We start from the raw sequence: 19,868 nt of genomic DNA, 5'->3' as shown, positions 1-19,868 counted from the left end.
AAGGCAAGTCACCACACAATTCAACATTCTAGTCACTGGAGACTCCATTGTGAGACACACTGATGTCCCTCCCACCAGGATGAGTAAGGAAAAAGTTACAGTCAGTTGCTTATCAGGGGCAAGAATTCACCACATTATGCATGCATTTAGGTCATTGGACCACAATTACATATATGACTCCGTCATAGTCCATGTGGGAGTAAATGACCTAAAATATACCTCCCTAGACTATATGAAGAACGACATCATAGAGTTCTCAGAATATCTGTCTCAGGCTGGTATGAGCCTAGCATTGAGCAGCATTTTACCTTCTCCAAGGATGATACCACAATATAAACAAAAGATGATTGACTTTAATAATTGGCTTAGTATCTGGTGTCATTCTAAGGGGGTGCAATATTTGTCAGCATGGAAGGAAATGGTCAACAGACCACACTGCTTTGCCAGGGATGGTCTGCACCTCTCCCCTCTAGGCTTTTGAATATTAGCCAAAACATTGTCTTCCCCCATAATGTCTTTTGTATGCAATGCCAAACTGAAAGCACTTCTGACACAGCAAATCAAAACCAAGAAAATCTAAAGGTATTAGTGCGCAATGCTAGGAGCCTAAACAAAAAACTCCACTCCCTGGAATTTCTCTTTAACCTAGAGAATGCTGATGTCTGTGTGGTCTCTGAGATGTGGTTTAAAACCATGGACAGCACACCAACAGTACAAGGTTATAATGCCTTCCACACATTTAGACCAGCTACATCACAGGCAGAGACTAGAGGTGGAAGTGTATCTATTTATATCAAAAATAAATACACTTCAAAGTTGGTCAAACAGGCAATGCACGTGAGCTGCTCCATGTTCAAATCAGCATAGGTAAAATCCAATACTACTTCCTTGCAAGCTATAGGTCCCCCTCTATGACCTAGGAAACCCATACCATGTATTTGAACTTATTAGAAACACTAACCATTCAACCCAATACCATATTCATGGGCAATACAACATCAAACGTGCATACACAGAGATTCCTGGATTTTATAAACACAAACTCCCTGGATCAGATAGTCAACATCAACCAGGGGTACAACCATACTGGACCTGGTCCTCAGTAATATGGAAGAGTGCTTACTGGATCTGGTCTTCACTAATATGGGAGTGTGCTGCACACCCCCTACTGTAATGCCTTCTCTGGTAAGGTCAGACTAAAAAATGGTCTCCTTTGAAGTAAAAATAAAACCTGAACCCCCAGCTACATCGGGAATATTCAAGACCTATTCTAAGGCTAACCTGCTGCTATTAAGTGAGAACCTGGCAACATTTCAACCCCCGATAAACCCTGAGAACACGTCTGCCTATACCGAACTGTTCACAGAAACCCTGTACAAGCATGTTAATAGCTACATAGAGGCAGCTGTACCCACCAGGAAGAAGTATAGAACTAACTCAAAACACAAGCAACCCTGGTGGAATCACAAAATCAATAGGATGTATAACAGGAGGAAGAAAATTATTGCAAAAATTAGGAGGTGCAGTACCCAGCAAGATGAAAGCACTCGCATCAAACTAAACAAACAACTCAAGGACAAATAAAGTCTGCCAAAGCCAAATTTGAGGTAAGTTTGGCCTCCCAGGCCAAGGACAACCACAAAGCATTCTTTAGCTATATCCACAACCTCAAAGGCAATACACAATTGTGTGCAGAGCTCATTGTAAATGGAGCCACTTATACTGAGCCAGAAGGTATAGCAAACTTCATGGCTGATAAATTCAGCTCCAACTTTCCTCCTCTCTCTTCCCCTCAACCTTCCCTCATGAAATATCATCAAATATAACTCCTCCTACTATCACTAGGTAACAGGTCCTTAATGCTCTCTCTAAGACCAATAACACTGCATCAATGGGCCAAGACAATAACCCAGGATGCCTTCTAAATAGCATGAAACATGACGTATCAGGGCCTCTGGAATTACTATTTAGCGGTAGCCTCCAAACAGGCTACATGCCTCATGAATGGAGAAAGGCAACAGTCATCCCTCTGCACAAAGGTGGGCCATTTACTGACCCTGGAAACTACAGACCCATAAGTCTCACTAGTCTTATATGGAAAGCCATTGAAAGAATTACCATTGAGATGATCATTAGAGCTATAGGAAATCTCCAGACGCTGGACCCCAACCTAGTTTGTTTTCATCAAAGGCAGATTGTGCCTACTCAACCTGGTGAACTTCTTTGAGAAGGAGGTCACCAAAGCAATGGATGAGGGCAAAATCATTCACACTGCCTACCTTGACCTGGCCAAGGCATTTGACACAATATCCCTCTCAGCCATTGTTGACAAACTCAAGAGCTTAGGTACAAACCCGTATGTCACCTGGACCAAGTGGTTAGCCAACTGACTCACAGACAGGACCCAAAAAGTTAGAAATGGGGAGTCCACCAATACAAATAGGTCAGTCACAAGTGGAGTCCTTCAGGGATCAGTCCTTGGACTGCTACTTTTTGACATTTACTTCTCAGAAGTCAAGGCAAATGTCAGTGGTCTCTGGCTGACTACATTTGCAGATGATTGCAAATTAGGAGCTGTCATTGAATCCCACACTGACACAAATGTTCTCCAAGAGGGGCTGACACAGGCAAACAACTAGTGTCAGAGCCATGGACTAAAACTAAATGCCAAGAAATGCATAACAGAATCCTTTGGGAAGTCATCCATCCCTGGTAACTATCATATTGACAACACACCCCTTAGAGTTGACCCAGTATCTGGGACTTAGAGCATGCACAGTTAGCAATCTAGCCTTTGATCATCACGTGTCTACAGTAGTGAGGAAATCATTCTATGTTGCACAACTTATAAACAAAGACATGTCATCTAAGTCCAAGGAAGTCATTGTTCCACTGTATTTGGCATTCATCAGACCTATCATTGAGTACAATGCCCCTTTGGTATGTACCTAGCTAGGCCTATCCAACAACTGGAATATCCACAGATGTTCCTCACTAAAGGAATACAGGGCATAAGTAATATGTCCTATGCAGACTGCCTCAAGACCCTATCCCTGTATTCTGTCTCCTACAGGCATTTGAGGGGAGATCTATGCCTGGCATACAGGGCATTCTCAGACCCCACTCGGATGGACCTCCTGCATATCCATAAAACATATCCATAAAACAAATAGTACCAGAATTACCCGTTCTAAAGATTTAAACTTGCCTGTGATATAAATAGGACCTGCTGGAGAGATAGGTATGTATCCTAGAGACTACCCCATCTGTGGAACAGGCTCCCCATCCATGTGTAGCAAAGTTCCTCCCTAACCCAATTTAAGTGCAACTTGGACAATTGGATGGGAAACCGGAAATTCATCCCTGATTTGGCACCTGTATCTCAATGCAAACAGGTAACCTGTAAGTGGTTCATCTCCCAGACCCATGCTTACACTTATCAAGGGTATCAGAACTTGTCAGATTTTTGGGATCCATGGCTAGGCTTAAAAACGCCCATGTGATTGTTAGCCTAGTAAACACCTATGAACCTATGAACCTATGAACAAAGCTCATGTAAATGAATTTAAAGCATTGTTTTACTACCAAGTAAATGAATGCAAATCCATTAAGTCACTGCCTTACTATAAGTGCTCAATGTAGGTACACTAATTATTTATTGAGCAGTTGAATGCAAGCTTGTTTATCTACAAGAAAATGTTTTAAAAGAGTGTCTTGGGTAATTATTTACACCACTAGTGGAACATTCTTTGAACAGTACAATTGGAGTAGTTTGGTGGTTGAAAGTTTCATAGAAGACAATAGCATCACTAATTATCAATATTATTTGCTGTCATTATAGATGGGACAAATTAATGTATCTAGTGTAGCTCTCTAAGAAGTCCTGACACATGATTTTAGAAGTGCATTGGAATTCAGGAGGAATCCAAGAGGCTCCAAGTGAGACACTTCCTGAGTACTGAAAAAAATGTTCTTTAAGAATCTCGAAAAGAAAAAAAAAAGAAAAAAGTAATGTTTGCAATTGCCATTAATAAGTCAGCATTTATCCATTTTTATCCATTCTTATTTTCAGTATTTGGTTCAAAAATGTGTGTGTGTGTGTGTGTGTGTGTGTGTGTGTGTGTGTGTGTGTGTGTGTGTGTGTGTGTGTGTGTGTGTGTGTCTGTGTGTGCTGTGTGTTTGTAGGAGCATGTTCCAAAAATCAAGTTATAATGTACTACACGTGAGTCGAAAACCAGCAGTGCAAAAGTATGTCTACACAGTATGCTGCATTGTTGATCATATGCTTGTTTCACTGCCTGGACTTCTTTACATATCTGTAATTTTCAGTTGTGTCTTTATATCCCTTTCAAGAATGTAACCATATTCCCGGGAACAAAGACTTAAAGGGTTTCTGGTTATGGATTTTTATTGTCTGTATGCAGTTGCTACAGTACTTTGCAGAAAAGGGCATGGGGTGGCCCAGATTGCAGCATACCTTTGTTGACAGGACCATGAATTTTAATCGGTTTACTACTGTGCCAAAGTGAAACTGGATGTTTACCTATGTAAGGATACACAATTTCAGTAAGTAAATACACCCTATAAAACTGTGTACATAAAATTACAAATGACGATTCAGAAGCTGGTCACAATTCCTAGTTCTACAGCAAAAAAAAACATGACACGCAAGTGCCAGAAATACCCAAGGAATAAGGAAACATATTAATATTAAACTTACTTAAAATAGTATTTCAGTAAATGCAGTTACCATTGTCTGTAGAATGATTAATAGAGAGAGCACCATGATTTGCATGAGTACAGTGTGCATTGATATTCTGAATATACAAATGTCCTGTTAACAGAATGTGATATTTTAATCATCCCTCTAGAATCATTTTTACTCTTTTCCTTTTAGATATTCATTTTTAATTTGGTAACCATGTAAACTGATTAGGTGTAAATGTTGCTTTTCAGGATGACCTACCAATGAACGTTGCTATTTAAAGTGACTTTATCGGAGTTGTAATGTATGAAAACTGAGCATTAAGTAATGAAGCTGAGACCTTTGGAATCAAACTCAGGACTAAAGAATGAAGCTTATTAGGAATATGTATATATATATATATATATATATATATATATATATATATATATATATATATATATATCCTTAATTCTCTATGCTAAGCTGACACAATAGATACAATCTTTAATTTGGCAAACTGGTTGACTTATCAGGAGTGGATCTTCATTTTGCAAAATATATGCAAAAGCTAGCTTACTCACACTCATGTTTCACATAAGTTGGTGTCATCTCTGCACCTTTTATAATGTATTAAAATTCCATAAGAAAAACATCATACCCTTTGGCATCTTTTATGTAAAAGTTGTTCTTTCTGATTTGATCATTGCATCTAAGCTTTGACAATATATTTTTGGGTCTTGTCAACAAAGTTATGCTGAAGAACAAGCCACCATTTTGTGGATTCTTCCTCACCAGTGTAAGCAGAAACACTTTAAGCCATTGTTCTGAGGATAGCAGTAACATTCTTGACTGTGCTGTCTTCTTCTAGTGTGACTAATAAAGAAATGTGTTTATACTCTTTCAAAAATTTTGAAAAAGTGTAACTGTTAAGTATATTACAAAGGGAAAAACATGCCACCATACTAAGATCTCTTTATGTATATTACCATAGGCATTGTATTAGTCTTTCCAGCACAGGTACATTTTATTTTCTTCAGAGATCAACATACATAACAAGAAGATAACTTAATGATTGTTTGCATAAGCCTTGACTTAAGATGTCAGCATGCTCATCCAAGGATGATTCACAAAATTTACAAATGTTGTGACTGAATTATTTGGAGTTAAAAAGCAAAAGATTAATAGGTTTTACTGGGAAACCCAGGTGTTTGGATCAGCTTAAAAATAATAACCTCCTTTCCTGCTGAGAACCCCTTTCACAGGAAAGGCAGCTTTTATTCTTTACCATAAAGACTACCCAAGACAGGAAATTATTCATGTGATTGGTCTTTACAAGCAGTACAGAGTTTAAATTCAGGGTTGCAAGGGTCATTAGTGGATAGCCATGTGATTAACCTTGTTGGTCAATTTCTTTTCACACTTTGTTAACAACTCCCTATTATTGTCCTATGTCCATAGGAAGTACTTTATTGACAGTATTAAAAATACATAGCTATAAATTCCTTCAGGCCACCCTTGTGTTACAGAAAGTGGTCATCCAGTGAACTTTGGGACATCCCAAAGCAATGCCTTTATATGATTCTGAAAATAAATTATTTTTATATTATATTGTGATATACTATATATAGTACAAAATACAAACACACACACACAGACACGCGTGCACACACACACACACACACACATACATCACAATTATACGCACCATTATCAAACGCACACACAAGCACAAATGCACATGCACACTCACATTCAGTTAAAAGATAAATATTGTGTATAACAGAGGTACACAGAAATTATTACTTGCTGCTTTTTTTCACTCTGCTCACATATAAACAAAAGATAAACAGCCCTGAAAACTAATCACATTTTTGTATCTGAAATAATTCTGAGATATTGATGTGACCGTAGCAGACCAGCCTTTATCCACACCAGATTAAGCTATATCAGGTGAAATTGTGTTACTGTTATAAACTACAGCAGTATTTGTTTCACACTGACAAAGGAGCTAAGAACTGTCATTATCTAAAAGTCTATATATACCATGAGACAGAACTGTCATTATCCAAAAGTCTATATATACCATGAGACTTATGAAATCTACATTTCTAACAATATATTATTTGAAATTCTTCATTCATAGTCCTGGATTCAGCTATGTAAAAAATAGTTATTTCCCAAAAGATTCCAAATGATAAGCTAATTAGCATGATAATAAAGGCAACCCACTTGTGAAGAAGTGCTAATATTACCTGTAATAACAAAAGATTACAAATGTAGAAAATATCATCATTTTTAAACTGCTAGGTAAATCTTTATAATATCCTCTGTAATGTCACATGTAACTGTTAATACTATACATGTCATGCACAAAGATGCAAGATTCAAAACCTGGCAATTTCTAAACTGTGCATGTTTCATTTAATCAGATATAGATGGCAGCATAAGGGTTTGCAAACTCCTAAGAAGCTCTTCAAACATATCAGCAATGCAGATTATTGATTTTTATTACAGAGATATTGAAAATAATATCACAAAAATTTTGTAGTCATACCTAGGAAATGCTACTTCTACAGACTGTAAAAAATATCACATGTATATGAAATGAAAAGCAGATCATAGCTTTGTCTCTTCACTTTATTTTGTGCACAGCTGCTGCAAACCTTCTGGACTTTTTATAGCCTAAAAGAAGAAAATAATAACTAATTAGGCTGAAAAAAACACAAATGTATTCCATGCAAAACAATAGTAGTAAGAATTTGAGTATTTTGCTGATTTTGACCAAACTATGTGAAACTATATGACAACAAAGGTCTGTTCTTGATTTTTTAGGTATAATAGGGAAACTTTGGTAGATTGGGTCCAAAAATGAAAGCAAAACTTTTCTGAATGCCAATGTTGCACTGAAGACAGACTGGCATCTGCTGATTGTGCCCCCTAACACATGTGAGACTGCCCTCTTCACCTCATCCTAGCTATGCTAATGCCCCAACACACTATGTCATGGAAGTCATAGAGTACCCAGCAAATCGATAACCACATCGCAGCTACTGTCATCACTGCAGCAAATGTCCATATAAACAGAATTGCTAGGAATGAGTTTTAGATCATATAGGTGAGCGAACCTTTAAGAGCACGTCATCCAATAATATGACCACTGCAATTACTTCTGTATGTCACTGACATCTGACAAGAGGAAACCTAGTTGGAAAATACAAACAGGTCATGTAGCAACATCACATCAGAACTAATTCTTTATTAAAAAGAGATATATTTTAAAGTACTGTGTTCTTTATTTAGTTACTATGATGGAAAATAAAAATACATAATTATATATAAATTCAGTAACTGATTTTCAAAAAATTAGTAAGGTAATTCCAAGTGAACCAGTAAACATAAATCAGATTCACTGAATCTGATTTAACTCTTGCATCTTAAAATGATTTAGTGAAAAGTTAGAAATGAGACTTGCACCAAACGGTACTGAATTCGTATTACAACCCCTTTTAAACTGCTAGAAACAAAAGCAGTTTAACTGCCAATTCTGAGTGCTGCCTCAATGTCAACTTTTAAATAAATGCATTTAATTTATGTGTTTTGGTTCATTTGTAAAAAAAATTGCCTTATCAAAGTTCTAATTGTTAAGTAAGTGCATGTCAGGATTGATTTTTTCAGGCATTCTTGTGCAAGGATAGTGAGCACATAAAAACATTATTTGCACTACTCCTATTACTCTGCTAAGAAATACATGCAGTATCATTTCCATGGGGTGTGTTTGACTGAAAAAGGGTGATCTGAATTTTAGGAGTGAGGTAGGAAAATAATAAACTGTCATGTAACTGAAATATGTTAAAAGTGACGCTACTTTTTCTACACATTTTAATCCGGCAGGAATGGGTGGGAGTTTTTTTTTTTTAATTTAAGTATTTTGAATTGAAGTTTATTTAATCTAAATATCTCTACAAATATTTTTACTTTCTAGATTTAAATGTACATTTCACTGCTCAGCCATGTTCAGTGTGAGGGATCCTAATACTCTGTGTTCATAGAATAATGTGAAGTCATCTGTGCGGAGAAATAGGACATTATATGACCCTTGCTCTGCAGAGATTAGTTGGTTGTAAAAGGTAAAACATTAGTGTATGTGGAAGAAGCACTGCCACCTTCTTTGGTATGGAGGTTCTGTTGTGGAACTGAAGACACTGGAATTCAGTCTCCCAGCATTTGTGGGAGATTAACACAGGTGTAGCTTGATCTGGGAATCTCTTGGAAATCCGAAAGTTTTTTGGAGAAAACTCAGTTATCCTTAGAGATAAGCAAGTAGAGTATGTAGATATCAGACTGATGCCTGGGTCATTGTGCATAGATCATAGAGAGTTGTGATGTGCTAGATAAAATAAAATAACTTTTCAGTGAAAAAACACTCTGCTTAGCTTTTCAGTTAAAAGGGTCTGAACCTGGTAAAATATGTGTTATGTTCTTATGCTTGATGAACTCAAATATCCTACTGAAACACTTGCAGAAATGTCTTTTGGGACACATCTTTGAATATCTGCCTGGATAGTTCTTTAAATATTTTAGGAATGGGGTCATCATGTGATTTTGTATTTAGTACCAGCACTGTGAAAATACTTATTACAAACAGCTGTTATGGGTTCATAGGTTCATAGGTAGGTACTAGGCTATCTGCCCGATGGCATTTATAAGCCTAGCCAGAGTGTGTCGGCTTTCGCCACCCCATTGATTAATTAACTGAGCCTCTGTCAAGCACAGCCAATGAAGTGATCCCAGGTGTGTACTTTCTGTTACCCATCCACTTGTCAAGACTTCTCTTGAAGAGTGTTAGTGAGGGGCTCTGCCTAATGTAGTTAGGAATTTTGTTCCAAAGCATGGGGAGTCTCTGTGACAGGAATCTGTCCCTCCAGCATGTTCTATTTATTGTTGTGGCAAGGTTTAGCTCACTAGAGCGCGTGGCTTGCAGTGACTTGGATTTCTTTAGCTGGAGCATGTCCATCAATTCTGAGTTGGACATGGCTTTGTAATTCAGGCAGAGATCACCTCTGAGTAAGCGATATGCCACTGAGTACAGCCGGAGTTTTTTCAGTCGGGCTGCATAGGGCATATGTTTGAGGCCAGTAATCCTCTTGGTGAGGTGCTTTTGTGGTCTTTCAAGCTGTTGGAAGTGTCTTGTGAGGTACATCCCAAACGGGGCATTGTACTCTATGATGGGTCTGATGAGTGACGAGCAGAGGGGCACTATAGCCTCTTTATTTCTAGATGCAAACCCCTTAGTAATTAGATGGACCACATAGAAGGATTTCCTAACTACTTTGGCAATATGATTGTCAAAGGAGAGATTACTATCTACCTGGGTTCCCAGATCACTTATTACCTGTTCTGTATTAAGGGGGCTGCCATCTATGTGGTAATTCGTGGGTGTTTTGTTTTTCCCAAATGGGATGACTATGTATTTTTTGGCATTTAGCTTGAGGCTATGACTTTGACACCAGGTGTCTGTCTCAGTAATGCCTTTTTGGAGGATGTCCGTGTCAGCCGGAGAGTCATTTATGGCTCCCAGTTTGCAGTCATCGGCAAACTTGGTTAGCCATAGTCCTCCTGTGTTTGCCTGTACTTCTGAGAAATATATGCCGAACAGTAGGGGTCCCAGAACTGAGCCTTGCGGGACACCTCTTGTGACTGATTTAAAGTCAGACCTGGAGCCCGCTATTCTTACCATGTGAGTTCTGTCTGTAAGCCAGTTGGCAACACATCTTGTGACATAGGGGTTTATGTTCAGGCTGGTAAGTTTTTCTATAATACCCGGGTGAGGAATGGTGTTGAATGACTTGGCGAGATCTAGGTAGGCTGTGTGAACCATCTTTCCCTCATCTATGGCCTTGGTAACTTTTCTTCTCAGAATTCTCATTAATGGTACAAAGAAGAAAAGGCCTGTATTCTTAGTTTATTCCTTTCATTTAACGAAAATTGGCTATCTTGAACTCTGAATATAATAGAAGTTATGCCTGGGATGATTTTGTTACAGCCTTTCACTTGAATATTATTTTTATACATTAACAAACATGTAGTTATAGAAGTTATACGCTGTAATCTGTGTTGTATCACTATCCTAGATAACCTTCAGTTTACATCAAAGTATTATTATATTCCATTATACAATGACCCCCTATTAATATTCCAAAACGTGTTCGCTGATTGGTCAGCATGCATGTTGTAAATCAAAGATTTATACTAATGGAAAAAGGTCCGGTCGTTCGGACTTTTTCCATTAGTATAAGTCTTTTTCTTTTGGACAGCAACGGAGAATGGAAAAGCTCTGTTGCTGTTGTCTCACTATGTTAAATGAGTTTAGCTTCGCCCTCATGACCAAACCACACCAACCGTGGGTAAATCCAGCATTACCCACACCCAGGCATGGGTTATTGCTTAAGTAGCTAAGTGTGAGTCCAAATGTCACTGACCTTTGGTGCTCCCTCGTTACCCACTATTTGAAAACAGAGGTAACTGAGAGGGCTTGAGTGACCCAGAGAGTTCCAGAACTAACAAGAAACACAGTACAAAGGATTAGTCCAGCTAAAAATCACTTTATTTAGCAGGTTTGGAGACTCTATCTCTAATACCATCCCTGTATGAGGAATAAAGATGCATTGTTGAAGTTTCAAGTAGTTTATTCAGTTAATTAGGTAGATGCATGAGTATTCTTGAACCCTTTTTATACAAAATCTCACCAACATGACACTGATGTATATAGACTGTTTTATATATTGGTATCATTGTCAGAAGTAGGTTAAAAGAAAAAAGACAGCCGAGTACATAAGTCCCAAGATAAAAAAAGTGCCCAGTACTGATATGCACATTGGTACAAGGACTAGAAAAAAAAGGCAGTGTAGAATCTTCAAGACATGGAAAGATTCCTACAATCGTGTTAAGCCAGCCACAATGAGAGGATGACCTCCTGTTGTAGAAGGAAGTAGGAGTCCACAAAAAACACAAAACCTGCCTGGCCAAAAATGAGCTATAAAGATGATAAAGTGGATCAGTGAGGATAAGAAAGAAATTGTATATTGTTACTATTATTCAAGAAAGAAGCCCAGAATTTCCAGATAAAGATATTCAAAAAGATTGAGAGAAATTGCAGAAAAGAAAAAAACTTGCACAATAAAAACTGTTAAAAGCTTCAAATGCAAATTTGCATTCATTAATACAACATAGGTTCATAGGTTGGTACAGATCATGAAAAACATTATACAGACCTAGAAACTTTGGGCTGGTTGGAAAAAGCAGCAACTGAGGAAGTGCAAAACTGTAAAGAATATTTTTGAAAGATATAAAAAAGAAACATTGACATGAAAAAGAAAGAGATCTGATATAGTGATATGTTTACACAAAGGAGAAAGCCAAACTAAATCGATACAAAAAAATCTCCAATGACATTTGAAGAGAAATACAGGCAAAGGTGCACAGATATGGAAAATTTCATAATACAAAAAATAAGATAATAAAGGGACAGAAGATTAGTAAAGTAGAAGTTAAATAAATAGAAAATGAAGTTATGGAATACCTGCAAAGTGAAGGCTTTAGTATAGAAAGTCTGCCACAGGTTATGTCACAGTATGATGGAAAAATAAGTTCCAAAAGTAAGTAGAAACAGGTGGCGAGGGAGACATCTGAAGAAGAAATATGGACATGGAAAGAAAAAGAGATATAATATGGTGCAATATTTATGGAAAAATTCACTATACAAAAAAAAATAAGAAAACAAAGGGGGAAAGTAGAAAACAAGTATAGTAACTGGGAAGTTACCAAAATAGAAACTGAAGCTATGGATTACCTACGCAATGAACAATTTAATATCGAAAATCTAACACAGGTAACGCCACAGCATGATGGAACAAAGAGTCCCAAAATTAAGGAGAAAGATGTGGAATGGGATGCATCTGATCATTTGACACACGGAGATACTCTAGAATCTTCAGAAGGAAACCAGAACAAAAGTTCAGTTAGAGTTACAGAGTAAGGGAAGGAGCAGGGAATAGTGGCAACTCTGACACAATCGATGTTGTAGAGTGATAGGCCAGTGAGTTCCTATATGAAACAGCAATGGATGATGCAGCATGCAGCTGAAGAGAATATGTCACAGGAGGATGTTCTGGAACTTTCTGTGGAATGCCTGAAGGAAATTGTAGAGAAAGCAGCTGCTCTCTCTTTAGAAGAAAATGATCAAAGAGAAGATTTGCTTGATTTAGTAGTGATGGATAGATATAGTTAGAAGTCTCAAAGTTGAACATACCTCCAAAAGGCTAGACTGGGAGACCCAAAAAACAGCAAAATTCTCAAGTAAAAAAGTAAAAGGAATCCCAGCAGACAAAGCTGTAGCACAATTCGTTTAATAAAAACAAACATTGACAACAAATGGTGAGTGCTTTTGCACTGAAGTGCTTCTTCAAACAAATAACATCACAGCACAACACATTTATATAGTAAAACAGCAGTCATCAATTATTAAAATGAGCAAGTAAAAGACTGTGATCAGGGGAGCTCATTGTAACTGTCTCTATAACAGAGACATTGTTTCAAAGATTTTTTTTTTTTATTTTTATAACTAATAAGGGGTTTCTCACCTATCAAGTCTGTAATACAAGAGTCTGAGGATAGAATGCCCCAGTTAGAATAGATAACATAATTGACCTGCTTAATGTCACTAGCAAATGACAGGTTCAGGAGAATACATCCACCTCTCTGTGGACATGGTCTCCTTTCAAAATAGTCACCATCTTCAGAAAAGTATGGCTTAGCCCTCCCTGTCCTAAGATTCATGACTTCTTTTGTCATTGTGTCCACTTCAACATTATTATAGCCTCTGGTTAGGAGCTCATTCGAAAGTGTACCCAAATCTGCTAGAAAACCTTCTTCAGTATTATTCAGTCTTGACATCATCATCCATTGTCCCTTCAAAACATTTCTGTACACGTGTCGGATGCATGCTATTACGCTGTAATAATGTGTTCTGCCTACAAGATTTTCTAAAGAGCCTAGTTGTAAAATTACCTATGGCTTCCTTATTAATCCATCCAAGAAAACTACTTCTTCCAAGGATGCAAAAGAAGTGTACCTTAGAAAGGAGGTGGTACTATTCAAATAATCCAAGAACTCATTCAACTGTTGGTTGTTACCCTTCCAAAAATGTATGACATCATCAACAAACCTTCTGTAAAATATAACTGAAGTATTATATTGAGTACCAAAAACATAGTATTCTTCCCAATGAGCCAATACTATATTGGCGTAGCTATTAGCACATGACGTGCCCATAGCTACACCCTTTTTCTGTAAATAATATGTATTCTGGAACATAAACACATTATTTTCAAGAATAACTTCCAAAAACAAACGCAAAAGATCAATGTGTTTCAAATCGTAGCCACTGTGTTTTAACAAGTATTGCTTAACCATAATGATGCCATCAGTATTAGGGATGCAGGTAAATAGGGATTCAATGTCTAAGGTCACTAGCAGACATTGAGAGGCAACCTCTCTCTATTATCATGTACGGAAGCATACAATTCTTTTAACAATTGCCTTTTGTCATTCAGCACTGTTTAAGCTTTCAAAAGTACAGGTTGGAGTTGTTTATCGACATATATAGAAAATGGTTCAGTCAACCATTTCCTTCCTGAGACTATAGGTCTAAAAGGAGGTTTTGCCATGTCTTTATGGATTTTAGGAAGTCCTTGAAAAACTAGAACAACTGGATGTTCCACATTAAGATATTTTGACAGGCTATCAGTAATAAGAAAATTCTGTACACAATCACGTACAGTAAAAAAATATTGTACATTGCAAGTCCCAAATGGAATCCTGTTCAACCTTTTCATAGACATTGTCATTAGATAACATTTCCATCAATGAGTTAGCATAATCTAAAATAACAATCACTCACCTTCACAGGAAGTGGTAACTGCAGTTCCCCAAGAACCTGTGTTGTAGAAGCATTCTTCCTCCTTACATCAGGTAAAGAGGGCTGTTTACAAATCCCTTCTGGCTGGGACTCCATTCTTGTTGTTCCTTGATTCAAAGCAGATGCAGTTCTAGTACTAGCAACTGCCAACCGGGAAGGAGTAGCTGAACTGTCTGTTGGTACTTCAATTGATGCTTCTCTAGCTGGCTGAGCTGTTGCATTAACGGCTGGTACATAAGTGGCATTCTGTCTAGGCCACATAAACACATGACCATTTGTAAAGTCTGAGATGTCCCGATTCAGTTTCTTAATTTTTTGCATCTTAAGATGCATCTCATAAGCGGACACATTATTTACTATCTCATCAATAGCAGATAGACATGCTTCACGATCACAGCTATTTAGCAAATGTTGTTTCCGCTCTTCTATTGCTGTTAGTAGCTCACTCTCAATAGGTGTAAAAAACTCTATTAAGACGTGAATGTAGGCATAACTGTGTTCCAGGTTCAAACGTTGCCATTTAGTAAGTAATTCACCATAGTTGTTCCCATAGGAAGGCATAAGCATTTCCCTCAGTCCTTTGTGAATCACTCTATGTTGCAAACAAGCTTCCATATTTAGCCTCTGCCACTGGAAGCATTTAATTTGTAGAGGTCATTCTCCAAACATTTTAGATCTACCGGTGAGGGTAGAGAAACATTAGCATTGTTCAGATTAGAACTGTTAGAAAAACTAACGTTCAATAACGGATTCACTTCCATCCCTAGCAATCTGTTTAAACGATCATTACCAAAGTGCTTACCAACATTGCTGACAGCAGAGTCAATAGCAGCAATTTCATTAGTACTTTCAGCCATGTCCCCCAAAGGAGGAAAAGCAGCAATACACAATATACCTCCAAAAGGCTAGACTGGGAGACCAAAAAACAGCAACATTCTTAAGTAAAATAGTAGAAGGAATATTTATTTCTGTTGATAGTCTTGATTACTATGTTAATTGTTTTATCAGACTTCTAACTATAAGGAATCCCAGAAGACAAAGCTGTAGCACAATTCTTTTAATAAAAACAAACCTTGACAACAAATGATGAGCGCCTTTGCACCAAAGTGCTTCTTCAGACAAATAACATCACAACAAAACACATTTATATAGTAAAACAGCAGTCATCAATTATTAAAATGAGCAATTATCACTTAACTAAATCCCTTGATTTTAGAATGGGTCTTAAAGATACCCTGTTATTGAGGCCAGGTTTCCTTTCAGCACCAAACCTCAAAATCCACTGAAGTTCTCTCTGTTCAGTATAATTCTTTAAATCACCACTAATCATCACAATTTTTTGCTAGTGACATTAAGCAGGTCAATGATGTTATCTATTCTAATTGGGGCATTCTAACCTCAGACTCTTGTATTAAAGACTTGATAGGTGAGAAACCCCTTATTAGTTATAAAAATAAAAAATCTTTGAAACAACGTCTCTGTCATATAGACAGTTACAATGAACTCCACCAATCACAGTCATTTACAGGGACTTGTCCCTGTGGCAGCTGTAGATATTGTGTTCATATAGATGGTACTAATGAATTTATACATCCTGTCTCTGGACAAACTTTTTTCTTTAAAGTTAATGCTAATAGTAAGACCAAAAGCCTGGTTTATTTAGCTATCTGCAAAGATTGTAACAGTTACTATATAGGGAAAACTAATAGAATGCTCTTTGAGAGGATTTGTGAGCACCTTTATGCCATAAAAAAGTGTGATGCTACAAATGCTTTAGCTAAATATGTGTTAGAATATGACTTGCAACATAGTTTTGTTTTTAAAGTAATGGAGGTAGTGTTCAACAATCCCAGAGGTGGTGATTTAAAGAATTATACTGAACAGAGAGAACTTCAGTGGATTTTGAGGTTTGGTGCTGAAAGGAAACCTGGCCTCAATAACAGGGTTTTTTTAAGACCCATTCTAAAATCAAAGGATTTAGTGAAGTGATAATTGCTCATTTTAATAATTGATGACTGCTGTTTTACTATATAAATGTGTTTGCTGTGATGTTATTTGTCTGAAGAAGCACTTCGGTGTGAAAGCGCTTACCATTTGTTGTCAAGATTTGTTTTTATTAAAAGAATTGTGCTACAGCTTTGTCTTCTGGGATTCCTTATAGTTAGAAGTCTGATAAAACAATTAACATAGTAATCAAGACTATCAACAGAAATTCATACGACATAGAAGTAAACAGAACATATCACTGTGCAGTTAAATTAATAACAGATAAAGTCTAACACAAAAACATAGGGAAATAAGGGAAAGGAAGGGAAGTAGTCAAATGTCACCATGGAAGTATCAAATAGAAAAAATAGTAAAGTAATTAAGACAAGAATCATCACTTTTAGAAGAGTATAGAAGAGGTAACAGTTCAACAAAAGTACTTAAAAAGATAGACTTGATAAAGGCAAAGCACAGTATCAGAACAGACCGGGATATATTGTATACTATTGCAAAAAATAAACTAAGTATACAAGTACAAGCAGAAAAAACTTAGAAGAGGTGTAGATAAATATAAAAGAAAAGTACAAAATAAGCAAGTCATTGATGACAAAAGTTTGATAGTGAATTGGGAAACAAAGGAAAAGTGATAGAAACACCACCAAAAAAGAAGAAATAGACACATATTAGAGAAATATGTATGAAGATCCTGTGGAACATAATAAAGATGCTGAATAAATAAAAAAAGTAAATGAAATAGTAAGAAGTTTAAATGTACAGGATATGAAACAGAATGAAGTAACAGCTAGAGAAATAGAAACAAAATTAAGAAAAGCTCGTAACTGGAAACCACAGTCCCATATGTAGTACCAACTTCCGCTTAAAGGATTAACATCTTTACACAAAGATTTAGCCCTGAGTAAGATCTACTGATACTGTAGGTGCATCCCAGGCACCAACCTGGTTAACAACAGGAAAAACGAGACTCCTCCTAAAGAGTGAACCTGCAGGCTATCCAAAAAATATATAGATCAATAAATTGTCTTCTAATGATGTATAAACTATATACTGTAAATTATACCAACAGAGTTTATAGTCATTTAGAAGAGAACTCAATCATGCCAACAGAACAAAAGGGTAACAAAAGAAAATCATATGGAACAAAGGATCATCTGCTGCTAAATAAAGTCATAATGCAGAATTGCAAGAAGGGAAAGAATCTAAGTATGGAATGGATTGATTACAAAAAGCATTTGACAGCATCCCGCATTCATGGATAAAGGAGTGCTTTCAGATGTGTAAGATACACCCAGCACTAATTAATTACATTATAGTGACCATGAAACAGTTGCAAACCACTTTGCAGCTAAGTCATGATAAAGGACAAATTATTATCCCAGGGATAAAAATTCACAGGGGTATATTCCAGAGTGGCTCTTTGTCACTAATGCTGTTTGTCTTGTCCTTAACCCATTAAGCTTTCCTCTTAACAGATTAGATCACAGCTATAGTTTGGCAACCAGAAAACAAAGTGTAAAGACTTTTCTTCCTTTTTTGGATATTTAAAACTTTATAGTTCATCAGATGAGGAGCTGAAAGCACAAATGCAAATGGTCAAAGCTTTCCCAGATGATATAACAATGTAATTTGATCCAGACAAATGGGAAAAGACAACATTTAAAGCAAAAACATCACAACACCAAGAAAATATCAGTCTGAGACAGAAATGTGATATAAAGGAACTTGATCAGAAGGGAGTATATAAATATTTGGGAATTGATGAAGGATCGACAATAAAACATACAGAAATGTGAATAAAACTCAGTAAGGAATGTTTTAGAAGGCTAAAATTAACACTTAAAACAGTCATGTCATCTAGGAACAAAGTACAAGCTATAAATCAATTTGCTCTTCCTTTTCAAACTTACAGTTCTGGGGTGATTGACTGTCCTCTAAAGGTATTAGATCAGTTGGAAAGGAATAAAAATGTTTCATGCTTATCAAAGATAAAAATAATGGTATATCAAGATTACATATTCCTTGTTCTAAAGATGGTATGGGCCTCATCAAAATTGATTATGTGTATAGATCTGCAATTGTAGGACAGCATACATATCTGCTGACCTCACCAGATCCAAACCTAGTGAAAGTTTTAAAACACAAAAAGAACAAGTCTAAGATGACTTCCCTACTTAGTTTAACAGAAGTATATCAATGTCAAATGGATATGGAAATCAAAGCAAATGTAGCTAAAAATCAGGCAGCAACTGAATGTGGAAAAAAAAACAAAACAAAACAAAACAAAAGAAACAGTGTAGGGAGAAAGATCAGATAAGAAGGCAAGAAATGTGGAAAAGGCATAAATATGGTTACAATGCAGAAAACTCCTGAAACAACCTCATGTCAATCAGGATCTAATGCAGGAATTGTTAAGGAGAGGTGAACCTTATACAAAAAATGGACAGCTAATATTGGCAGCCCAAGACAGTGGACTACGTACATGTTGGTTTACAAAGTCCATTGAATGCATGAGAAAAATAAACAGATGCAGGTTCTGTAAAACAGAAGTGGCTACAGTTGCATATCTTGTTTCTGGGTGTAGTACACTAATGGCAGAGGGTCTGTATACTGAAAGGCATAATAATGTGTCAAGACTGTTGCATTGGGGATTGTGCAAACATTAAAATACTGACGTAGCTGAGAAGCTTTGGAAACATGAGACATGGAGCATTATAGAGAATGATGTAGTTTATATCACATGATATCATCCATTACCGACAGTTCAAAAAAATAGATGCAAGAAAACCAGATATAGCAGTCCACAAAAAGAAAACAAAAGCAGCATTGATCATTGAAGTTGCTACACACGCCCAAAATCACAAAATACCAGGATTTGCAGGCTGAAACAAGGGCAATATGGAAGAAGGATAACCAGACAGTTCCAATAATACTAGCAGCAATGGCTCAAATAAAAAGAATTTACAGTTGTATTTAGATATGAACAGATACATAAAACTCCATATGAATTGCAGGAGTCAGTTCTGGGTGCGTTGCTAGTGTTGCAAAGAGCACTTTTGGCTAACATCAAAAATTTAAACAATACTAATTTCAAGAACTTTAATCATACATTGAAGTAGGAATGGGGTCCATTCTTTTTATAATATTAGAAACTGAAAAGACTTCAAGAAATTAAACCGAATGCGTAAGCAATGTATGGCTAAC

Source organism: Protopterus annectens, chromosome 4.part1 (assembly GCF_019279795.1).
Source record: "Protopterus annectens isolate FY-2018-M chromosome 4.part1, PAN1.0, whole genome shotgun sequence".
NCBI classification, from domain to species: Eukaryota; Metazoa; Chordata; order Ceratodontiformes; family Protopteridae; genus Protopterus; species Protopterus annectens.
The sequence above is the reverse complement of the archived record's forward strand: the minus strand, read 5'-3'. Positions refer to the sequence as shown.